This window comes from Mya arenaria, chromosome 14 (genome assembly GCF_026914265.1).
Source record: "Mya arenaria isolate MELC-2E11 chromosome 14, ASM2691426v1".
NCBI lineage: Eukaryota > Metazoa > Mollusca > Bivalvia > Myida > Myidae > Mya > Mya arenaria.
In genome coordinates this window covers 22632321-22651768 of record NC_069135.1, presented here as the reverse complement: position 1 = coordinate 22651768, position 19448 = coordinate 22632321, and the positions used below count along the sequence as shown (strand labels likewise).

At 36.4% G+C, this 19448-nt stretch overlaps 1 pseudogene; it reads right to left on the bottom strand.

The window, feature by feature from the left end:
• Nucleotides 1-109: 109 nt before the first annotated feature.
• On the bottom strand, nt 110-18538 carry LOC128215921 (reelin-like; annotated as a pseudogene).
• Between the last annotated feature and the right edge of the window lie 910 nt (nt 18539-19448).

Below are 19448 nucleotides of genomic sequence, written 5' to 3'. Positions count from 1 at the left end.
AAAATAAGGTTGGTATTTCCAGGGCTTACTTCCAGTCATCAAAGTGAAATGACGCCGGGGAGTTTCTAAATATGAATATAAAATTTAAAAAAACGTATTGTGCAGTTAGTCACACTCCTTTACTTGAGTTTTGAAAGTTTCTGCAAAAGAAAAAAAATCCACTTTTGATTAATAGTTTTAAAAGTGTGCCTGGTAAGTATGCAAAATACATACATTTTAAAAAGGGATCACTTATTTTATTATATGATTGTACATGACTTCGAAGTATGAACGCATTCAGTGTCTGGTCTCTAGTAAGTTCTTTTTCTGTTTGTCTGTTGATGTTTTTAAGCATCTGACACACTTTCACTTACACAATCTATAACGATTGCTTATGATTGTCAAATCTGATACACTTGCTTAGAACTAACACAACCTGACACGTTTGCTTAGGATCGGCAAAATCTGATACACTTGCTTAGAACTGGCACAACCTGACACGTTTGCTTAGGATCGCCAAAATCTGATACACTTGCTTAGAACTAACACAACCTGACACGATTGCTAAGATCGCCAAAAATCTGATACACTTGTTGAGCATTGCCATAGGCTTGCAAATGCTATATCGTTTCACTTTGTTTAACCTATTACATCGTTTTGCCCCGCCATATGTCAGATTACATGCCAAAAATACGAAAAGGCAGACATCGGTCATCTAACATACATGGCCTTGATTTATACGCACCAAGTTCTTATATATATATATATATATATATTTATATATATATATATATAATATATATATTCTTACTTTGCGTCTCGGAGGTCCAAGTCCTCCGTAACAATTTGCCTTAGGCCTAGTCCATTAATTGTGAGGTCAGTTCAACCAAAGGAGTGCATGAATCCTGGACTGTTCCACCTTGAACCAACAACCACTTGGACTTATCCACTTCGCCATTATTAAATGTGTCTTTTAATTCACGCTGAAATGACAATAATTGCATTCTAAGCATTATTAACCCGCAAACCTGTTTACATAATGATGTAATGGTAATTAAATAAAATAATAAGGTTAAACAAAGTGAAACGATGTAGCATTTGCAAGCCTATTGCAATACTCAACAAGTGTATCTGCTCAACAAGTGTATCAGATTTTTGGCGATCTTAGCAATCGTGTCAGGTTGTGTCAGTTCTAAGCAAGTGTATCAGATTTTGCCGATCCTAAGCAATCGTGTCAGGTTGTGCCAGTTCTAATCCAGTGTATCAGATTTGACAATCATAAGTAATCGTTATAGATTGTGTAAGTACTGAGCAAGTGTGTCAGATGCTTAAAAACAACAACAAACAAACAGAACAAGAGCTGTCACAGTATGTGACGAATGCCCCCGAATGTGACATTGACCTATGAACAAGGTCAGTACATGAAGTTGATCTTGCCTTTACATATCAAATGCATATGGCATGTCATTTTAAATTGCCTCTGAACATAAAAATACCATCCACATTTGACAACCTAAACTCCATGTCCTTATATGCAGCACTCCATTGTGAATAAACACTAAGTGTGACCTTGACCTTATAGTAAGGGACAAGGGTCTTGCACGCGACACGTCGTCTTGGTATGTGGAACACATGTGGCAAGTTATTTTAAAATCTGTTCATACAAGGGAAAGTTACAGCCCGGACAAGACAACCTATACTCTATGTGCTTACATGCAGCATTGTGAATAAACACCTAAGTGTGACCTTAACCTTAGAGGTAAGGACACGGGTCTTGCATGCGACACGTCCTCTTGGTATGTCGAACACATGTGGCAATCATCTGCCCATACAAGAGAAAGTAACAGCCCTGACACGACAACTTATACTATATGTCCTTATATATGCAGTATTCCATTGTGAATAACACAAAGTGTGACCTTAGAGGTAAGGACACGGGTCTTCCACGTGACACGTCCTCTTGATATGTTGAACACATGAGGCAAGTTATTTTAAAATATGTCCATACAAGAGAAAGTTACAGCCCGGACACGACAACCTATACTCTATGTCCATATACCCAGCATTTCATTGTGAATAAACACCTAGGTGTGACCTTGACCTTAGAGGGAGGGACACAGGTCTTGCACGCGACACGTCATCTTGGTATGTCAAACACATGTGGCAAGTTATTTTAAAATATGTCCATACAGAGAAAGTTACAGCCCGGACGCGACAACCTATACTCCATATCCTTATATGCAGCAGTCCATTGTGAATAAACACCTAAGTGTGACCTTGACCTTAGAGGTAGGAACACGGGTCTTTCACGCGACACGTCGTCTTGGTATGTGAACACATGTAGCAAGTTATTTTAAAATCTGTCCATACAAGGAAAGTTACAGCCCGGACACGACACCTATACTCTATGTCCTTATATGCAGCACTCCATTGTGAATAAACACTAAGTGTGACCTTGACCTAGAGGTAGGGACACAGGTCTTGCACGAGACACATCGTCTTGTATGTTGAACACTGAGGCAGGTTATTTTAAAATATGTCCATACAAGAGAAAGTTACAGCCCGGACACGACAACCTATACTCTATGTCCATATACCCAGCATTTCATTGTGAATAAACACCTAGGTCTGACCTTGACCTTAGAGGGAGGGACACAGGTCTTGCATGCGACGCGTCATCTTGGTATGTCAAACACATGTGGCAAGTTATTTTAGAATATATCCATACAAGAGAAAGTTACAGCCCGGACGCGACAACTTATACTCCATATCCTTATATGCAGCAGTCCATTGTGAATAAACACCTAAGTGTGACCTTGACCTTAGAGGTAGGAACACGGGTCTTTCACGCGACACGTCGTCTTGGTATGTGGAACACATGTAGCAAGTTATTTTAAAATCTGTCCATGCAAGGGAAATTTACAGCCCTTACACCACACCTACACTCTATGCCCTTATATGCAGCACTCCATTGTGAATAAACACTAAGTGTGACCTTGACCTTAGAGGTAGGGACACAGGTCTTGGACGAGACACATCGTCTTGGTATGTGGAACACATGTGTCAAATTATTATAAAATCTGTCCATACAAGGGAAAGTTACAGCCCGGACACGAGTTATTGAGCCGGACACACGGACGGACGGACGGACGGACGGACTGTGCGATTTTAATATGCCGCCCTTCGGGGGCATAAAAAGAACTTACTAGAGACCAGACACTGAATGCGTTCATACTATAAAGTCATGTACAATCATATAATAAAATTAGTGATCCCTTTTTAAAATGTATTAATTTTGCATACTTACAAGGCAGACTTTTATAACTATTAACCAAAAGTGGATTTTTTTCTTTTGCAGAAGCTTTCAAAACTCAATTAAAGGAGTGTGACTAAATGCACAATACGTTTTAAGTTTAAGTCCTTTGAGATTTGCGGTCGTTTTAATAAATTTTATATTCCCATTTAGAAATGTCCCGGCGTCATTTCACTATGATGACTGGAAGTAAGCCCTGGAAATACCAACCTTATTTTCAGCATCCCAAGGGTAGCAATTATCACCATGGTGACCAGGATCACAAATGCATGATGGGAAGGTCTGTGTGTGACAGTTGTCATGGCCACCACACATGTCCTGACAAGATGGTCCAATGTAAACATCAGTCAAGCCAAAATTCGTAATGGCTTCGTCGTCGTTAACAGGGCGCTGTTGCCATCTGAAACGTGTTGCTCTGCAAGAAAACAAGTACATTTAATAGAAAAGGTGAGAACTATGAGTGTTATTTTAAGGCTTGCAGTTTCACGATCGATCCATCTTTCCAAATCAGTTCATTTTAAAGGCAAATTAAGTTGAACATACTTTTTAAGGTCTTATCTATATAGTTACAAGAGTGAACTGCACACTACCATTTTAAGGAGGTAAGCCGATACTGTTTTCTACTTTTACTTACTAATAGTTATATGGACGTGTTATTGCATAGTAATGTTTTAAAGACTGTAAATCAATAAGTCTTTACAATTAAAATGATCTTCCAAGTCCATACTTTGACTGTGTCATTCCTTCAAGTGGAATAATCACTCGCTGCCACATTCCCATAGGATCACCATAATAAACGCTAGCCATGGATGGTCCAACAAGACAGTCTGGGTCATTTGACAAACATTGTGGAGTAACATAGGCCCAAGTCATCCCTCGTAATCTGTAATATTGCAAATGTACAGGTGCCACCGATGCATTCCATGGCCTCATGCAACCAATGTTATACCAGAATTGTAACATGTGACCTTCGTGTATGTTCAAATCTTGCGTTGTTATTGTTGCACTCTCGTCGTCGACGATCTCTCCAGATGCTACTTCAGATCTTTCACAATGCACTCCTGTTTTAATGTTATCAAAAGTCTTCCATTCAGCTGGATCGATTCCATAAGTGAAGTCGCTCATCATCATATCAGGGTTAACATTTCGACCTCCAATTCTTAAATTGTCTATAAGCCAATCATCTTCATTTTGGCCACTGTTTTTAAACTGGGCAAAATTTATTGCCGTTCCATTTCTTTTTGCATCATCTGGTAGCATTATTGTCACAAACCTTAAAAAGCAACATAAATAATGTAATACAATGAAACTACAACGACAATGAACACTTGGGAACAAGGTATAAACATAACATACAGAAACACCCCAGGGGCCCTGCCAAGCACTCATCAAACTAAACAGACTGAAAAATGATTAGTCATAAATGGAGACCAAATAAATGTATTTTTGTTTCAAATCCAACAGGGAAAGAAATGCCCTCAAAATATAAATCATAAATGAAGGTTAATTACTAATACAATAAGTTATTGCATATTTATTAACTTAAATATTTTCTGTCAATACCGAACAGGTACAAAAGGCAGTTTTTACGCATAAAACACTTCAAATATTTCAATAATGTTCGTCCAACTGATATAATGCATTGGCATCATGGTGATGAAATACTATACTATTTGAATTCTACAGTACACATATATTACAAGTTAAACATACGATGGTGAGCGGTAGTTCAAGTAATGCAAATTCCAAACGTTGTCCAATCAACGGCATTAGTGGAGTATCAAATCAAAACACTCTCATCAATATTATCCGGCGGTGTGCCACATCCATACATAAAGTTAAACTGCACATACTCAGCATTTGAAAAATCAAAGAATCGAGAAATGTTTAAAATATTTAAAGTAAGACTAAATAATTTGGAACTCAATGGCTCGTAACTAATAAAGAAAATCAATTTTATGAATGAATAAAATCATGATAATGTACCAACAGATAACCTTAGAACAATCGAAACCCGTACACCACAGGTAAAACTACAAATCGTCTGGTTCCATAAATTTGGCATATAAAAAGTCAAGTCTGACCTACCCCTGTAAAATGTAAAGCCGATCCAGATGCCATAGGTTTACATGGTTTAGTTCTCTTTCCCCCAACAACTTTGTACCAGTTATAGGATTCTCCAGTGAACATATCATAAGATATACAGGCAAATCAATGGTGGGAGCACTGCAGTCGAAACCTCCCCATCTCGGGTCACATCTGAAATAAAATAAAAAATATTAAAAATACTGGTGAAAGCACAAGGGACAAACCAAGTAATACAATTGAACAGGAGCACCAGAGAGCAACTGCAAACACTCTTCTGTTCTTTTCCTGTGGAAAAAGGGGCATAACAACAGTTATCAAGACAGGTGTATGGGCCTTGTTATGCAAGTGCGTGTTATATCTGGCAGCATGTGTAATAACTTTCATTTAAATATCTTTAACGATCTAAGGCGTTATGGCAAATGTTAAAGTGCACAATAACACTATGACAATACCTCGATTTCCACATGTAATAGATCTATATAATATAAATTTAACTTTTTTCAACAATTTGCCCTTTTTAATTTTATTTTTGAGAGCAAAATAATATCACAAAAAGAAGGATTATCAACAACAAATATTTTACTTACACACAACCCTGTTCAGTGCATTTTCCATGACCATTACAGGAATCTGGACAATCTGTCCCTATGTACAAGTTAGCGATGGCCCAAGTGTCCTTCCTGTTGAAACCTTCGGGCTGAACAAATTGAAACCTAGTTGACCGTGACCTTTAATGGGAAAAAAAAGATGTTTATTGCTTTGTTCATGCTTTTGGGCGTAATAAGGAGTTTTATCAGTGAAATAACAGCAGTGGAACTACCATTTGAAATTTTCACTGCATGCAATGAGTAAAATATCATCTACTTATTCGCCACTTATGAACATTTGTTTCAAATGACACTTGTGCAAAAAATATCACCTACACTGAATTGAACAAATATCCTCTATTTATTCGATCAATTGAAAGAAATATGTTTCATCATTGAAAGTTAAAAGGCCATAAGAAGTCAAATGTCATTAATTTGTTTGAATGACAAAGATACATGATGCAGTTTATGAGCTGAATAATAACAATAAAAATATTTTAGAAAGCATTCTAATACATATATTATAATTAAGTTGGAACAATAGGGAAACCCAAATTCTAATATTCTTTATAATGTCTAGATTAAAAGCAACTTCAAATAATGACCACACATTCACAAAAACATGGAAAAATCATCTTGGAAACGCAATTGAATTATCTATCTTGACATTTATGGAAAAGCAATGGAATGCTGCATTTGCCTTGCATGAAAAGGCATTATAATGTTGTATCTTACCTTGTATGGGAAGGCATTGGAATGTTGTAATTAAAGGCAATGTAATGATGTACCTTACCTTGTATGGAACGGCAGCGGAACATTGTATCTGTTCCATCCACTTGTCATATCTGAGAGAAACTCGCTATCTCTAGGGAATGTGTACTTCTCGCAGTTGAGGTGGGAAGGCAAACATGACCTCGTCACAGGCTGCCAGGTCACACCCTTGTCATGGGAATACAATAGCTGTACCTCTAAAAATGAAACCATGTTAGTGTTTTTATGAATTTCCGACATTCATCATCATTTAATCACTATATCGATGTCCAAAATGACATGGAAGGATAAAAGATGCACCTCAAAATGCAAAAAGGGATTTATAACATTTATTCAACTCTGTGATAGTCAATTTATCTATAGGTATGAGGTCAGACAGGATTATAGACTTGAAACATACCATCAGAGGAAACTGTTTGTTGAGGGAGATCAAGATTTGTAATCCTCAAAGAAATGCACACAAATGTTTTAAGTAGTATTTCTTAATCAAAAGTAGTCCAACAACTTCGTGTATGGTGTAGTTATTTCTTTTTTAGTTCTTAGGGTACACTAAAAATATCTCAATGATTTTAAAGCAATATAACACACAAAAATGTGACTTTTAGAACACTGGTGAACATTGCTTGCAATTGAAAGGGTTTTGTGTGCAGAAAGAGTAAAACTTAAACCGAAATTAATATACAAAATGTTACATTAACTACTTACTAAAAACTGTTTAACATTTCGAAGACTTAACACATACACGCCAGGTTTGGCATAGTTTAAGCTATACAAACAGTTGTACAACAGACGTTTTACACTTACTGAAGCAGTGCTTTATGTCAGTACAGCCAAGGGAGATGTCAAACTGTAGTACAGATCCCGCTTCCACTACCACATCAGCTGTCACTGCAAACCTGTGTTGCTCCTCTCCTAAAACATGGAACATATCTCAACAATGTTTACAACAAGAGCTACGGGCTTAAATTTACATGTGCTAATGCATCTACACAGAGCAACATAGACAACAAGTTTTCATATGCAAAGACAATCACAATACCTTGACCATTTTATCAGTGTTTATTGTATAATGTTTCTTATTTCATAGATATTGTTGTGTTAAAACAGTACTTCTATCATTAAGGGGACTTCACCAGTTTTTAATTTTGCGTTCATTTAAATGTTTCAGTCACATTTTTGTTATAAAGACTAAATCCGATTTTAACCGCTTTTCATGAGTTACCAGCATTTTGTTATTTTAGTTTTGTTATTTCCTTGTCACAATCTCAACCACTCCCTCCCCGCCTCACCATCAGCCCTAAAATCTTACCAGTAAAGTGGAGGGTATTAAACAGTGACCCACATACGGGCTCTATAACTGCTCCTGGGGTCAGGGTCCAGGTAGAGTCCCTAGGAGCACCAGGGTCGTCTGCCAACATCTCAACACCGTCATAGTCACCACCAATGTAAACCTGATTGATGAAAGAGTATAGACAGGTTTTATCGGTGAGTTTTCAATGATTTGTTGACAAATATTCAGACATTTTAAAATTCAAATTCCCTTTGGATAATACTTACAGAATTATAATTCCAAAAGTTGAATGAAAACAACAACTATTGAAATAGGTGAATGGGATTTTTATAGCATTGCTGTCAACCTGTCTAAATTATTTCTAAAAGCCACAGAAAGAGTACTGTGGTTAAGATTTGTATATTCTTGCAGTCACATTATAATGATCCTGAGAAGACAATGATCCTGGCAAAACAATTCTTAACAAGGCTGAAGGCTAATGAATTGCAAGAAACGGGAATTATTATATGCTTTTTGGTGATTTACAGTGTTTTATCATTTAAATAAAAATGATATATGTACAGTGAAATAAAATTATGTTAATTTTCACTACCAGCTCTCACTTAAAAATCAAATGTCAGAGTGCAGAGGGCTGGGATAAAATTTCAACAACATCATTTCCGAAAGGACGGTACGTTCACTTACAATTATTCGCGCTTTTCTGAAAAATCGTTTTTAGCAGAAGAAAAAAAATATTGGTTTAATTTAAACATATTTATTTTACAATGATTTTGAAACAAGTTATTACAACATTATATTAATCACTCTCGTTGGCACGATTTTACGCAAGAGTGTGGTCTTGTGTTGTGGGTGAAACCGGAGAAAACACACTTGCCTGGCTTGGTGACCACATACCACAAACCACAAACCAAACTCACATGCGCCCAAGCCAGGAATAGAACCCGGGTCGCCTAGGTGAGATGCGAGTGTGCTAACCACTGCGCTAACCGGACAACCGATTAAATATTGGTTTAAGTGCAAGATTGCAAAACATTTCTCCTCACGAACACCAAAAGTTAATATTTCACTCATTGCTAAGCCACTCTTGAAATAAAGCTTTTGGTGCTCAAAGACTCAGTGATATATATACTAATCTTACACTGAAACAAACAATTATTCTCTATTGAATACCTCATCAATTGCCCAGGGCTCCATAAATGTTCCATTTTTTGATGGCTGCCACCAGTGAATCTGAGAAGCGCTGGACCTTGCGTTTTTAGGCAAATTTAGTATCACATAAGATGGCTTGTAACTATGCTCGTTGAAATCAAACTGCTCAATGGTGTGCCAGTTGATTCCTCCGTTTGTGGTGAATTGTGCGTAAACTGGGGGCGTGGCTGGGTCAGGAGGAGTGGAGTCACAGCCAAGGCGAATATAGAACTGGACTGTCCTGTTTGGGTGAAACAATATATGCCATGGTTTATTTATCTAAAATGAATGTTGGATGTACACACTGAGAGTGGCCATATCACACAGGCCAGAGAAACAGCCAAGAGAGAGGTAAAACTGGACTGTCTTTTTTGTTGGGGTGAAACATACAAATGTATAACAGTTAATCAAAACCATAAATTCTCCATTAATTAGAAATCAAATGAACATTGAAATATATTAAGTTTATATAGAAAGAATTACCTTTAATATCAAAATGATTTAAAATCCTTTGAATATTTGGTGGATACAAGTATAACAAAATAAACACCAATATTGAGCAATTAAACCTACAACCAAGTGGTGAAATATTTAAATATGCAAATTTTTTAAAGGTTTAAGGTAAGGCCCAAACAACATTGACCGAAAGGCACAAACATACAAACACCACAAACATACCACATGCCCACCAAAATATGTCAATTATAAACTACCAGATCCTGTACTCCGTACAACAAACAACAATTCTGTATGACTGCGAAAAAAATCCAGTTGCTGCTTCAAATGTCTACAATGTCATACCTAGTACATTAACCTAAACTAAGTCACTCTGATGTTGCACGACAGTCTGGCCTTGTGGTTTGGGGATATCAGTGTACTTGGAGAAAACCTCTCCCTTGTTGACCACAAAAGAAACTCACATATGCCCAGGCAAGGAATTGAACCCAGGGCGCCTTGTACTATTGTACTATTACCACTGTGCTAACTCGACAACGAGTGTTCTTAAATGTATATGCATCATGCTGAAAGTAAGGTTAATGTTAGACCTAATGTTAATATCATAAAGTAACTCCTTTAATCAACAGATTTGCACAACCCACATAACCAGTTTTGATAACTGAACCTACGTTGCCTTGGAGAGGTCCAGTTTTATTGTCTGTAGTACACGTGGACCGGAATTTTGGAAAACCAGTCCATATCCATCCAGCAAAAGGCCACAAGCCTTAGAAACCAGTCCACCACTCCAGATATCCCACTTCTTTTCATCTAAGAGTTTGCTGGCTGGAAAAAACCAAGGCAATAGATTATTGATGGCTTTAAGTTCAGAGCTATAAAGTAAACCTTTTTTTAAATTCTGGCTTAGTATCAAAATGGTCTTATTTTCATGTTTAAATCTTAATACTAATAGTTCAAATAATACCTAATCATATAAATGACCTTCTGTTTCTAGGCACAATTTTCTATTTGAAAATTCTACCAAATCATCATTATCATCATCATCATCATGGCTGTCATCCTCCTTCTCCTCGTCATCATAATCATCACCATCATCTGCAGCAGCAGCAGCACTACCAACCCCACCATCATGATCATCATCATTACAGCATCATGATCATGATTATGATCAGCATCATCACCAGCACCACCATCATAATCAGCATCATCAATCTCTGTGAACATCATGTTGCATGCACACACATAATTCAGAATGAATCATAAAATGAAATTGGGTACATAATTTCTTGTTCTGAAGTATATTACTTTAATTTCAATATTATAATGTATACCTACAGCTACTGAAGGAATCCAGCAAGGGCAACACCTCTGGTAGATCGTCAAGGCCATTAGCCAATGGGAAGCCTTCTTTCATGTAGATGGGTAGGGACTGGTTAGACAAGCAGGAGTCACCAAGGAAACCATGGTCACATGTGCACATCATGGTGCTGCCACATTTACCTGGAACATAATTAATTTTAGATTGATTTAAAAAGAAAGATCAGTAAAAAAAAAGCTGAAATCATTGGAAGAAGCAGAAGTTTAGACCATAGTGAGAAGCCAGTCGGCTAACTGTACAACAACTGTTTGATAACAAAATCCTCACCATGTCCGAGGCAGTGCTGCATACAGGCCATTCCGATGAAAACATTGTCAATGGCCCACTCTGGTCCATAATCATCTTCTGGTATAACACCCTGGTACCAGCGAAATCTCAACGTTCTGTTTTTGAAAAATATTTTAATAATTTTCTATGATAAAGACAAAAAGTATACAATTCCATACAAAAACAATGATAATGGTCTTCCGCAGACCAAAGTCATATTCATACAAAAAATTACCTTTTTTATTTTTAAATAAGAATAGTTCCAAAATCCCATTATAAATATTTCCCAATTTAATTCAAGAGCATTAAATGTCGCCTTGTTAGTAGCATTAAAGGTCCCTTTGACGCCTAAATCACTCGGGACCTCTAATAACCAATGTGCATACCAAGTTAAAAGTCACTTCAATGAACCATTAAAAAGTTTGATTGCCAACAAAACTGTGATGCCGCTCAGACGAACAAAAAGATGACGAGGCAGGACAAAGTAATTTCTATTTGTTTGACATGTTTCGTAGGTTTCACAAAAATGCACTACAACATCTACCAGATATTAACAATTTAAAGATTATTATTTCTTTCCAATAGAACTGTACAAAACTTTTCACAAACCCACAAACATAGAGATCATCAAGAGGGATAACAACTCTTCGCCAATATTTCGAAGTTCCTCCGTAATGAAGGCTCGTTTGCATCATACTGTCATGACAATGAGCTGTAGAGACATCTGCACAATTAGGTACAACAAGTTTCCATGTTTTGCCTCCATCTGGAGAGTATTCCAGCTTCACTGGGTACTTGTGGGTACTTTCTGAGGAGCACCCAACATTTATCTGAAAGGCAAATAACAATCAGAAGGAAGGCAAAAATGTTCTGAAAAGCAGTCAACATGTACAATTACATTCCGAGGAGCAGTCAACATTAACAAATGTCTGAAAGGCAAAAAATGTTATGAGGAGCAGTCAAATTTAACCAATTCCTGAATGGCAAATTAATGTTCTAAGTAGTCAACATTAAAAATTACATTCTGAGGAGGACTTATTGTTCACAAGTGTCTGAAAGGCAAAACATGAGGAACAGTCAAATTTAACAATTATGTTCTGAGTAGTAGTCAGCATTTTACAATAATGTTCTGAGGGGCAGTCAAGATAAACAATTATCTGAAAGGCACTAATGTTATGAGGTTATGCTATCATTTATCTTAAAGGAAATTACTGTTTATATGAAAGACGAATTTTGTTCTGAGGATTAATCTGATTAGCAAACTTTGCTTTGACCTGAAAGAAGATTTTTAATCACCTGCTTGTAACATTAGCCACCTGTAAAAGTCTGTTTAGACTTTAATCATGTAAATATATTTAAAACTTCTTTGTTTCCACAGAGATCATATGGTTTAAAGTACTGAATAATTTTATATTTTACAAAACATCACGGCAGGCACGGCCAATAATCCAAGTCTACTGACACTTTCGTAATACTTAGTTTATTGATTATAACAACAGATTTTTATATAATGTCTTCGAATGCGAGAAACCAGCATATAAAAGAATTCCCGAAAGTTGATTATTTTAATAAATTCAGTATTTATTTTTTTATTCTTTTAATAATTACAGATAAAATTTCAATGTTATTCTTACATCAAACTGCAGCACTGACATTGGTCCAACATTGAGATCACGGGTAACTACTGAGTGCTCTCCCTTGTCAGAGCCCTGACGGAAAACCAGGGCTGTCTCCCCTGCACCGACTGTGTCTGACCTAAAATAGCAATGATTTTCATAATAACTGATCATTCTAATGGCTATGAAGATAAATATAATAGGCTTGATGTATATTGATTTTTGTTGCCTATTTACATAAAAAACGTCAGGTTTTTTTGCAGTTATTACTCATTGCAAAATCATTACTGAATTTAGTTTAAGTAAAATTATTGGGATTGAAACATTTCAATCTGTTTCAAAGCATATATATAGACACTTATTTCATCATTTCTGTTTTAATCCATTTCAAAGCATTATTGTGTTTTTTTCTATGTCCTATGGCCAAATTATGCCCAAGTTGTGTTGGGTTGAAATTCTTTGCATTTAACATATTTTTTTGTCTGCAGAAACTTGTGTTTACACTAAAGGTAGCATTGACAATTATTGAATGAACATCTCCTTGATGACTAAAACGTCCCCTTTACCCAAAACAAGAGCAATACCATTGACAGCCATGGATAAAGGTTATTGAATATATGATTAATTGTGAATAAGAATATGTTTTATGCGTTTTAAACTGGTTTGTTTTAATATTAATATGTATTGTAATAGTATGTTATTTGATTTGTTAATTGCAGATTGCAGAATGTCTGTATATACAGACCTGCGACAGCATGTGTTATAACAGACAATACAGATTATAAAGTGAAATGAGAGTTGTGTTTATTACATATCATTGCAAGTTCCATAGCTAAGATACACACCTAGACATATTAAACAGTAATAACAGATCTTCTACCCTATTCTACAATCTACATAAGTAGAAGCCAGACATACATATAGCTTGGGTATTTGATTTTACACAAACACTTATAACTCCATGAATATCAACATACCTGACATTTTGTTCACAGTAGCCTGCCACCTCCCCATCATTGACAAACAGCCAGGAATCGGCAGGTACGCCAGACTCAAAATCATCAGCCAGAGAAGAAGGATTCATGACCATTCCACCAATAAACAGGTTGTCTACAGCCCATGTTGACAACATCTTGCCTACAAACCAGCATGTGAATATGTTAAACATAAACATGGGTGTCTGCTAGGCTTTGGTCCTCACACCTTTAAACAAGTTAAAATATAGCTACATTGTTAGCTACTGGGGCCATATTCACAAACATCTAGAAGCTAATTAGTTTGAAACTCTGACTCAGAAAGGAACATCTTTAGTCTGTTGTAAAACTCCTATTACAAAAAGTGTTGCTGTATCTGTAACAAAAATATGTTCTACAATCAGGCACACTTCTCTTGTCAAAATAAGTAACATTATTTGATAATTCTGAAACATTTAAGAATTAAGTTTTCTGAGCCCCAGTATGAATTTCAGACACAAGACATCAGTGAATACAAACTCTGTCCTTGTTCCTGTCATCTCCATTGCATGACTGCTGGCAGTTGTCTCTCTTACTTATATTTGTGAAAATAACCTTAATGCATATTGTACAAATTCTAATAGTCATCTGACATGATATGTCCCACAGATAAGGGGGCATCAAAAGCATTATGGCACCATGGTAGTATTTATCTCTCTTTACCTGCATTGTAAGGTTGCCAGAATCTCAGCCGTGTAGAGTTATTTCTTGCATCCATGGGCAGCTCAAGACTGAAAAATCGGCAATACAAAATCATTCGTTTAAGAATAACGCTGTTTGGACATACTACTGTTAGTTTGTATTTATTTTATTTATTAAGCTAAATTGTGACAACAGCTTTAGAGAAAGAAGCACTCTAGAGTCAGTTTCCTTGGAAAAACAGCAGGTATGCTTTCAGAGACACATACTTGGATATTTTCAGCCAATCTATAGGCAATACTTAACAGTTGTATAAAACATCATCAATGACACCAAGATAACTCAACAAGATAACTGGACCATTTGCTTTGAAAAGAGACAGCTTAAATGGCAACAGACCACAACAGACCAGAAATAGTATAACTATGCCAAAACATTTCTATGAACAGATATATTCTAGCAATCAGAACAGGATTTTAAATGTCTTACCTTGGTTTTGAATCATTCCTATAATGCATCTCTTTGATGAGCTTCCATGTGATTCCACCATTGGTAGAATACTGGAGCAGCACGCTCTCTTTACGAGGCCAATCCATCTTTTTCCCATTACATCCAAACAGAAAGTAGAATTCAATTGTGTTCAGCATGGTTGTGACAAGGTCACGAGTGACAGCCATTCTGAGTTGATCCTGAAAGAATCAGAACAAATGATGATTTGTATAACTTGCTGGTATCATAACTCAACAATCTTACACAGTAAATATTTGCCTATTTCTGCTGGCAACCTGTGCTCCAAGTTTCATTTTAATATCTTGAACCTTTTTTTAGTTATGGCCATGGTTGCACTACACACACACTGCAAGGACTGTATTGTTTATGCCTTTATTACAGGATTTTCCCCACTCGCTTGTCTATGGCGACACTTGAGAAGTTAACACATCATTTATTTTTAAAATCAGTCACACTTTTTTACATGTGAATCCTGTAAAAATTCCACTGGAACTCGTTTGAGTTTGCTCGGTGTAGCCAAACCAGACAGTGAATTCTTTCATGTACATTTTCCCCAACAGCATTAATCTGCACTCTCCCATAACATAATACCTAAGAAAGCGATTACTACATTGCTGTAATAAATCATTGTAAAATTCTAAAATAAACTAAACTTCTTTCTTTCTGTACTTACATCACTAAAGGTGAGAGCATTTCCACTGACAAGAGTGCCACACATTTTGGTGGTGTCCCCACCATGTATCTCAATCCAGTTATCATTTTGGGGCTTGTCCCGGTTAAAATCGTCCCGAAGCATCATGGGAAGGGGGCGCGATAGAACACAGAACTCCCCATCGTATCCATCATCACAACTGTAACATATTTTTATTTAAAGGTGTTATGTCACTCTATGACTGTGTAAATATATGCGCAAGATAACCTAATATTTGACTTAATTTCACAATTTTAGTATTGAAAGTAAATGTTGATAAAAAGTTCTAGGAAGCCTATTTTCTATCATACCAGGGACTCTAAATATTGGACTGTATTATGACCATCAACTTAAGTGACAGAAAGTTTTGCAGCAAATCTAATTTGAACTGGTTTATAGGTCGTGATAACATGCACTAAAACATCTCCCTTTGGAAGTAAATTCAAATTAACATAACATTTGAGTTGAGCCAAACAAAAATGGACAATAATTTTACTTACACACAAGTTCCCTTTTTACAATACCCATGGCCAGAACAGAGCCATGGACACCCATTCCCTAGATACACGTTGTCAAGGGCCCAAACATTGCCACTATGGGTTTGGCTGTGTTGTTGCCATCTAAATCTAGTAGCTGGAGATCTGAAAAGTAGTAAAAATACTAAATATATACTTAGATCTTAGAATTATTTACAGAACATTTCTAGGTTTACAATAGCGACAGTCAATAGATTGCTCCTAGGGAGTTTACTGTGTTCTTGCCATCTAATTCTTGTAGCTTCAAGTTTAGTGTAGGGAGTATTTATCCCCATGGCAAACCATTCATCCCAAAGGTCATTTATCCCCTAGTACATTAATCACTAAGACTAGATAAAATCCCATTTCCAATTATTTTAAAGATTGCAACCAGGCAAATAGTCGTATTTTCTTATATTCATACACAGTATGGGCACTTCAAGTTTTTGAGTCCACTTTTAATGTCACACCCTATCATATAGTTCCGGGACTAGTTTCTCCTCATTACTACATAAAACAAGAGGCCCAAAAGGGCCTATGCTCTACTGGCATGGCTCTTGTGGTCCTTTTCAATGCAGAGCATGTACGTTTTGAGTAATAGGCAACAAATATATAGTTCACTTTTAGTGTTTGGATTAGCTGAAAATGCTGCACGTTCTACATCTGAGGACAGAAAGTGTTGTAAGCATATTAGTTGCATGAACTATTTTAATATGTGCCAAGTAAAGGTAATCTGAGAGTAAAACATATTTGCTTTCAAAACTGTACTCATCTTCAAAATTTCATTTCTGTAGCTTAAAAAATAAAAAGTCGGTAAAAGGTCAAAGTCAAGGACATCCGAGGACAACATTAATGCTTGTTTGCAAAACTGTTCACATGGTCAAAATTTCATTACTGTAGCTTTAAAAATTAATGAGTAAGTCAAAAGGGGTGGGGCCAGCTTTTGCCCAAGGGGTATTATTTCAAATGTTTTCAATTGCATCATATGGTGCTCCACAACAAATATCAAAGGTATATTTCTTAAATAAGTCTCTAGAAAAATTGTGACACCCAGGGCAGTGCCAGTTTTGACCCAATTAATTTGAACAACCATGGTAGTGGACCACTAAATAAAGCCTTTTTCAAAATAGCAAGGATTTGCATAGTGGTTTCAGACAAAAAGTTTTTAACATTTCCCAATTTAAGGGGGGGGGAGTCCGTCCCTTACAAAGAAAAGAGAACTCTTCGCCAAGGTCGTTTGTATTTGCCGCACTGGTCCCTTTTGGGACAATCTCCGTGGGGGGCCAGTAATGACCCCAGGGGCATGATTTGAACAAACCTTCACAAGCAATTGTGACTTTACATGTAAACTTCGCTTATGTAGACTTGGCTAAAAATAGACTTAGCTTTAAATAGCATTTTTTATACTTTCAAGATCTGGCTGGTTTTCAAAAGGAACCGAGTTCTAATGGATATCTAAATACTGTACAAGTTTCATCGAGATACAATCAAAACTGAAGACTGTACCATGTTCACAAGCTAGTGTTTACAGATGAACTGATTTTTTAATACTTTCAAGGCCCATAATCTAGGCATGCATGGTCGGATCTGGCTGGTTTTCGGAAGGAACTGAGCTCTAATGGATATCTAAATACTGTACAAGTTTCATGGAGATACAATCAAAACTGAAGACTGTATCGTGTTCACAAGCTAGTGTTTACACAATAGCATTTTTTATACTATCAAGGGCCATAATCTAGGCATGCATGGGCGGATCTGGCTGGTTTTCGGAAGGAACCAAGCTCTAATGGATATCTAGATACTGTACAAGTTTCATCGAGATACAATCAAAACTGAAGACTGTATCGGGTTCACAAGCAATTGTTTACAGACGCACGAACACACGGATGCACATACTACGTACACATTATCATCGCATAAGCTCTTCTGGCCTTTGGCCAGTAGAGCTAAAATCAAGTAAGTGCTCTTTTGTGTAAACTAAGCCAATCGTCGAAGGCTGGTTATTTGATAATTGCTCCAGTAATAGTAATATTAATGTAAATATGATCACTGTCCATTGGTTGCATTGCCAATACAAATTTCCAACATAAACAAAAGTTAATAAAGTCACAAAAGTTATTTCATTACAATATAAACAAAATAAATATTGCAAGAGTACCTACACAGCACCCTGGGGTAAATACAGTGAAATCCTGGTCCAGTTTCTGTGCTGGTCTGACATGTAGTCACTCTTTGAATGGTATCCATTGCATTCAAAATTGGGGGGTGCACATTCCGATACGACCGTGTCTCAATCCTTACCCATGTTGGTGGAGTATTCGAGCATCACTCCGTACACTGTGTTGTAAAGTGAGTCACAGCCCATGGCTATGTCAAATTGCAGGAACGTTGATGGCGTCACTTGGTAGTCCCACGTTTCTGCAAACCTCTTTTCTAAAAAATCAAAACAAGTTGTGTAAAAATTTCAGTTTTTATATAGTATCCTTTTTGGTGGATTATGGAGATTAACATAAGTGATCAACGATTATCGAGTACAATCGATAAATCGTCACTGACAATGCTATATCGGCGACAATTGATAGTGCTTGGCCAAAATCAATGTCGATAATGTTACTTCCGGTAACTACGTATGTTTTGTTATGCTGTAAGGGTAGCGTAAATGTCAATTTCTCTTTCCGGTAAATTCTCGTTGAGTTCATTTTAACAAGGGAGGTCACTGTCTACCACAAAATTGGTGAATGTTAATACTTTTGCTTTAAATATTACAAACTCTCTCAAAATTACAAGTTGTTTTTAATGGTTTATATACTTCATAAAACCTCAATAATCTGTTTCTGTGGTGTAGTGGGTCAGGTATTACCTGCAAATACAGGGGATCCTGGGTCAATGCATTCTGTGTTTGAAACCTTTTTTGGTATCGTTTGTTATTTACAAATCTTTTTTTTTTGTGAAAGTTTTATAAATTAAAGTAAGACATTTTAATAAAATCTTCAATATTACAGGTTATTTTTTTCTGACGAAAAATATTTTTTATTGTTTAGATCATTAAATACAAATGATTTCAACATAATAATGCATTCAAATTAAAAAAAAAATCTGCATCAACCCATATAGATCCCCTGCACTGAGATCAAGGCCAAACAGTT